Here is a 7,161-nt window from a genome sequence, read left to right on the forward strand (position 1 = left end):
TCACTAATTCGTGTGCATTTTTTTTAATATTAAACTTATTGTTCAACTATATTTATTTAACATCAACTAAAGGATTACAAAATCGATATGAAGAACGTCCTCTATCCGACCATATCCATTTTATTCCCGAAATCCTGGGACGGTATTCTCAAAATGCTCAATCTATAACAACCATTTGAATTAAATATGCACTATTTAACTTTAATAATTTAAAACTTACTCCCTTTTTTGTTTGTTTTACGCAATATATTTGAATTCTCCAAATGCTCCAAATGATTTCTGTAATATTAAACTTTTTCCTTTATATAAAAGAAATTAATTATATGTATATATATATATACATATATATATATATATAATAGAAATATAATAGAAATTAATTATGAAATATCAAATTATCAAGTAACGAACTTGCCTCTTTAAAATCCAAAATAAACTGCGCTTTTCGTTTTCTTCTTCTTGAAAAATTGGGTATTCGTCTTTCCTATTCTAGCAAGTTAACATTACAATATGTTTAAAATGTCGATAGAGTTTATCTCTTTCTTACTTACGTATTCTCCCATTCAATTGAAAATCCCAGAAAATTTAACAGTGTTAGTGAACGGCTGAAAATGTTTCAATGTGTTTGTGCAATCTGTTACCTCCGTCTTGCAGGGATAGTTCGTTACTTGGCAGAACTATAATCTGTTAATTTTACAAGAACAAAATGCACGTAAAAAGCTACCGAATTACGACTAATAGCCCTGACAGACGAGCAAAATTAATACGCATTAAGCAACGTTAATGCGCATTGAAATTTTATGCTGACAGACGGCAAACTTGTGAGTTTAGACAGCTGATTGTGAAATTTGTTTATTTATTTAAAAACAAATCTCCCAAGGAATCCCATATCTCGGGACCCGACCAATTGATTTCGACGAAATTTGGTACGTGTCATTCTTCTTACATTCTTATGTGAAAGTGAACGGAATCGGACAACAACCACGCCTTCTTTCCATACAGCAGATTTTTAAATTCCACGTGATTAGTTTAGTTTCCAGTACACAAAACAAGGAGCAATTGATATAACGATATACAATTTTGCAGGAATTGTCTTTAGCGTGTGCCACCTTTTGAAAAAATTTTCAAAATCTAAATAAAACTAAAACCGAATAGATCCCGGTACCGAATAGATCCCGGTACCTATAGTTGACTTTTAATCGCAAATGTCGATCAATGTGATATATAAAATTGAAATTGAGGGATAATCCATCACTTATAATAGTATGTCTGTAAGTCAAAAATGGGTGAAATCGGACCAATACTTCCAGAAACAGAATATCTTTGTGCCTAATATAGATAAATTTGAGCGAAAACTTGGCCAAGCCCCTACATAACTAATATCAGGATTTTCCGGCTGATTTTACTCTATATGATTGGTTTTACACCTTAAAGTATTTCTCTGGCTTTGATTCTTGCAAGTTGCATGAGTATAAAATGTTCGGTTGTACCCGAACTTCCTTACTTGTTAATGTTGGTTATGAGCAATTTTCACACAAAAACATAATCAAATCCATTAAAACATGCATCAAAAAAATTTAATATGCAAATGAAAGCAAAAACCCTGCCAGCCACGGCTAACCATTTTTCTCAAATATTTCAATATAACTACACATTTTTTCTCTATGCACTAACACCAACGCATATTTTCGGGTTATTTTTTGTTTACCTAAATGCGATGAAAAAAGTTTCTTTCATTTCTTGATTTATTTGAATGAGTGCGAAGGAGAAAACATAATTGTCAATAGTGCCAAAAGAAAATCCCAAAAAGGGTAATAAAAAACGATTGAAAGACGCATGTCATTCGTGATCGTACCATCGTAAAGGAGGCTTGTACAACAAGAAGGTAAGGGAATGATTTTTACGTGATTTTTAATAATTTGCAAATAATTACTTAATTTCCCTGCCAACCATGAGCGGGTAAAAAAACAGTAAAATCAGTAGGTAGTAAAGTGTGTAAAAATGTGGATAGATTGCCATAGGCCACGTGAAGATTCTACACAGTTTTCCCCTCACACGTACGTATACATGTGATCATACATCTCTGTTGCGCTCATTCAGCAGTGTCATATAAAAAAGTATATCTGTCCTCCTCTAATATCCCCAATCGACGGCTGCTGCAGGGTTGCATTTTAATCAGCTGATGTAGGGTTGCATTTTTTGATTCCTACTTTAAAAATTTCAAACAAAACTTTTTAATTTTTAAAATATTATTTTTAATACATATTTATATAAATATTATTATAATTAAATAAATTAAAGCTAACATTGTTATTTACACAATATATTTAATTAAAAAATAAAAATTACATTGAATTTGTAATATCTAAAAGAAAAAGAAAGATTAGTTGTATAAAATGATATTCATATCTGAAAGAAAAGATTAATATTATCTGAAAAAATAAAAGGAGGATGGAGTCATGTGTAGAAGTTCACGCAAGTGAGGAAAGTTCTCTGATCGCCATTCACTTGGGAGTAGTCAGAAACGATTCTTTTACACATGGCTCAAGCAGCTCACAACTTCCGGTCTTTGACCACGTATCCTCTGGATAGCCTAAAAACATCCGTTCAAAGGCGAGCTAAAGTGAGAAGGCGAAAATCACCTACATAGGGTTGTGCGCTGGGTTTGGGACCCGCCACGAAAAAAGCACCCCCAATGAAAGATTACCAACTGCCTCGGATGAGAGACCCCCCTTTTGATGTCGACCATGGCAAACTAAATAGGGACTACGATATTAGGGCATGCACCTGGAATGTCCGGACCCTTAATTGGGAAAGTGCCGCTGCCCAGCTGGTTGATGTCCTCGTGAAAATAAAGGCTGACATCACCGCCGTCCAAGAAATGTGATGGATGGGACAAGGACGGAGACGAGTAGGTCCTTGTGACATTTACTACAGTGGCCATATAAAACAGCGCAAATTTGGTGTGGGATGCGTGATGGGAGAGAGATTCCGTCGCCGAGTACTATTATTCACTCCGGTGAATGAACGTCTAGCCAAAATCCGCATCAAAGGTTCTTCAACATATCGCTGGTAAATTTAGCCTCCACGACGAAACATCCCCAAATGGGTTGAGGCTGATTGACTTCGCCGGGGCCCGAAATATGGTTATCTGTGGTACTAGATTCCAGCACAAGAAGATGCATCAAGCTACCTGGCTGTCTCCGGATCGAAAAGCCACCAATCAGATCCATCATGTTGTGATAGACGGAAGACACGTCTCCAGCGTTCTAGACGTGCGTACACTCCGAGGTCCTAACGTCGACTCGGACCACTATCTTGTTGCAGCCAAGATTCGCACCCGCCTCTGTGCAGCAAAAAACGCACGTCAACAAACACAAGGAAGGTTCGACGTCGAGTAGCTGCAATCACAACAGACAGCCGAACGATTTTCTACTCGGCTTGCACTCCTGCTCTCTGAGAGCACTTGTCAACAACTCGGTATAAGGGAACTGTGAGACGGCATTTCAAACTCCTTACGTACAGCTGCAACCGAAACCATTGGTTTTCGGAAAGTGCAAAAGAACAGCTGGTACGACGAGGAGTGCCATGTCGCAGCGGAGAGAAAACAGACTGCCTACCTCGCAACGATACAATAGACCACAAAACATGCGGGATGGGATAGATACCGAGAGTTGAAGAGGGAAGCGAGACGCATTTGCAGACAGAAGAAGAAAGAGCCCGAAATGCGTGAGTACGAAGAGCTTGATAAGCTGGCCGGAAGGGGAAATGCTCGAAAAATCTACGAAAAAATGCGGCAGCTTACAGAAGGTTTCAAGACCGGAGCATACTCTTGTAGAACCCCCGAAGGTGATCTAGTCACCGATGCCCAGAGCATACTTAAATTATGGAGGGAACACTTCTCCAGCCTGCTGAATGGCAGTGAACGTACAGCACCAGGAGGAGGCGAACCCGATTCCCCAATCGATGACGATGGAGCAGATGTTCCATTGTCCGACCACGAAGAAGTTCGAATAGCAATTACACGCCTGAAGAACAACTAAGCGGCGGGGGCCGATGGATTACCCGTCAAGCTATTCAAACACGGCGGCGAAGAACTGATAAGGAGCATGCATCAGCTTCTTTGTAAAATATGGTCGGACGAAAGCATGCCCAACGATTGGAATTTAAGTGTGCTCTGCCCAATCCATAAAAAAGGAAACCCCCAATCTGCGTCAACTATCGTAAGGTTCTTTCGAGCGTATTGTGTGAAAGATTAAAGCCACCGTCAACAAACTGATTGGACCTTATCAGTGTGGCTTTAGACCTGGCAAATCAACAACCGACCAGATATTCACCATGCGCCAAATCTTGGAAAAGACCCGTGAAATGAGAATCGACACGCACCACCTCTTCGTCGATTTCGAAGCTGCTTTCGACAGCATGAAAAGGAGCTGCCTTTATGCCGCAATGTCTGAATTTGGTATCCCCGCAAAACTAATACGGCTGTGTAAACTGACGTTGAGCAACACGAAAAGCTTCGTCAGGATCGGGACGGACCTCTCCGAGCCGTTCGATACCAAACGAGGTTTCAGATAAGGCGACTCCCTATCGTGCGACTTCTTCAATCTGCTGCTGGAGAAAATTATTCGAACTGCAGAACTTAATCGAGCAGGTACAATCTTTTATAAGAGTGTACAACTGCTGGCGTATGCCGACGATATTGATATCATCGCCCTCAACACCCGCGCTGTTAGTTCTGCTTTCTCCAGGCTGGACAAGGAAACACAGAAAATGGGTCTGGTAGTGAACGAGGGCAAAACGAAATATCTCCTGTCATCAAACAAACAGTCGTCGCACTCTCGACTTGGCTCTCACGTCACTGTTGACAGTCATAACTTTCAAGTTGTAGATAATTTCGTCTATTTAGGAACCAGTATTAACACCACCAACAATGTCAGCCTGGAAATCCAACGCAGGATTGCTCTTGCCAACAGGTGCTACTTTGGACTGAGTAGGCAATTGAAAAGTAAAGTCCTCTCTCGACGAACAAAAGCCAAACTCTATAAGTCGCTCATAATTCCCGTCCTACTATATGGTGCAGAGGCTTGGACGATGACAGCAACCGATGAGTCGACGTTACGAGTTTTCGAGAGAAAGGTCCTTTGCGCATTGACCACGGCGAATATCGCATTCGATGGAACGATGAGCTGTACGAGATATACGACGACATTGACATAGTTCAGCGAATTAAAAGACAGCGGTTACGCTGGCTAGGTCATGTTGTCCGAATGGACGAAAACACTCCAGCTCTGAAAGTATTCGACGCAGTACCCGCCGGGGGAAGCAGAGGAAGAGGAAGACCTCCACTCCGTTGGAAGGACCAGATGGAGAAAGACCTGGCTACGCTTGGAATATCCAATTGGCGCCACGTAGCGAAAAGAAGAAACGACTGGCGCGCTGTTGTTAACTCGGCTATAATCGCGAAAGCGGTGTCTACGCCAGTTAAATTAAAGAACAAATAAAATATATTAAATACAAATAGAATTTACTCTGAAAGCAAAGATTAATTAAATAAAAATAATAATAACATCTGAAAGAAAAGATAAATATTATTTGATCATTTAAAATATAAAACAAACATTTTTTATTATATTGGATTGTGCAGGCCGCCTTACACGCATAAAATACATACATATGTACATATGTAGTTATTTTTGTGTATTATATTGGACTGCGCAGTCCAATTTCAAAGTACGCACACTTTTTGGAAATCAGAATGAATTGGAAATAGCAGAAGCAGCAAATATAAATTGTTAAGTATGTGAAAATAAGTGTGTGTTGTTTGAAATTGGATTGCGCAGTCCAATATAATACACAAAAATAATTACATATGTACATATGTATGTATTTTATGCGTTTAAGGCGTTTAATGCTTGCTTTATATTTTAAATAATCGATAATATTATTCTTTCCTTTCAGATATTATTATGATTTTTATATGAATAATCTTTCTTTCACAGTCAATTCTATTTGTATTTAATATATTTTGTTGTTTTTTCAGATAATAATAATAATAATCTTTTCTTTCAGATATTAATAATTTTTTTATTGAACATACATATGTAGATATTTATAATTCTGTAAAAAATGTTTATTAATAAAGAAAAATAAACAAAATTTAAATTTAAAATGTTTAGAATTTTAAAAATATTTTAAATCAAGAAAGAGAAAATGCAACCCTGCATTAGCTCTCGATTGGGGATATTAAAGCAGGACTGATATACTTTTTTATATGACACTGCTGAATGAGGTCAACAGAGATATATACGTACATACGTGTGAAGGGAAAAGTGGTTAGAATCTATTTTTCTACCTACTGTTTCACTGGTTTTTTAACCGCTCTTGGCTGGGAGGGCGCATGCATATATTGTAAATACAGTTACATGCACACATAATTATATACATGTGTATGTAAATATGTGCGACCGCTTGGTTTTTTGAGATGTTATTAAAACTTCTAATGCCCAAAGCAAATAAATATCTTTATTATACATTTAAACAGATTTTATAAAGTTCTTCAGAATATAGTCTATTTTGTACGTATATATTTGCGATATCAAATATATAGAGAATATATATCCATAGTCGTTTGCGCAATGTAAATATGCGAATCAGTAAGCGTACATTTCTAAACGTTGAAATTAGCATACTTTTTCTAATCAAACACTGAAAATGATCAATACTGCTATTTCGAGTCACCTGATGTTAAATGTTGGCGAAATCCGCTAATAACACGGGTAGACACATAATTTGTGACATGAAAATTCTTAGGTGTGTGTATTCTAATGCAGTTTGATATCCTGAAGTTAAATTTGAAAACAAAATTTTTCCCCACAGATATTCTGTAACCGGCTGCTTTAGTGATCAAATTGAAAGGTGAATAATTTGAATTAATTTATACTTGTTATGCTTGTTTTTCGAATCGGTAAATTTTTTCTTCTGTAAGTTGCTAGTACAGAGTGACATCTAAGATAAATTTCATGTGAAACTATGCATTTGTATTTGAGATACGCGTCGTTTTGTGAGGCTGTAATGTCTGAATTTATTCAGCAGTTAAAGACAAAAAACATTACCAGTGAACCTCTAGTTGATCCCAAAGGTATTACTACCATCTTTGCA

This window comes from Bactrocera neohumeralis, chromosome 5 (assembly GCF_024586455.1).
Source record: "Bactrocera neohumeralis isolate Rockhampton chromosome 5, APGP_CSIRO_Bneo_wtdbg2-racon-allhic-juicebox.fasta_v2, whole genome shotgun sequence".
Lineage (NCBI taxonomy): Eukaryota > Metazoa > Arthropoda > Insecta > Diptera > Tephritidae > Bactrocera > Bactrocera neohumeralis.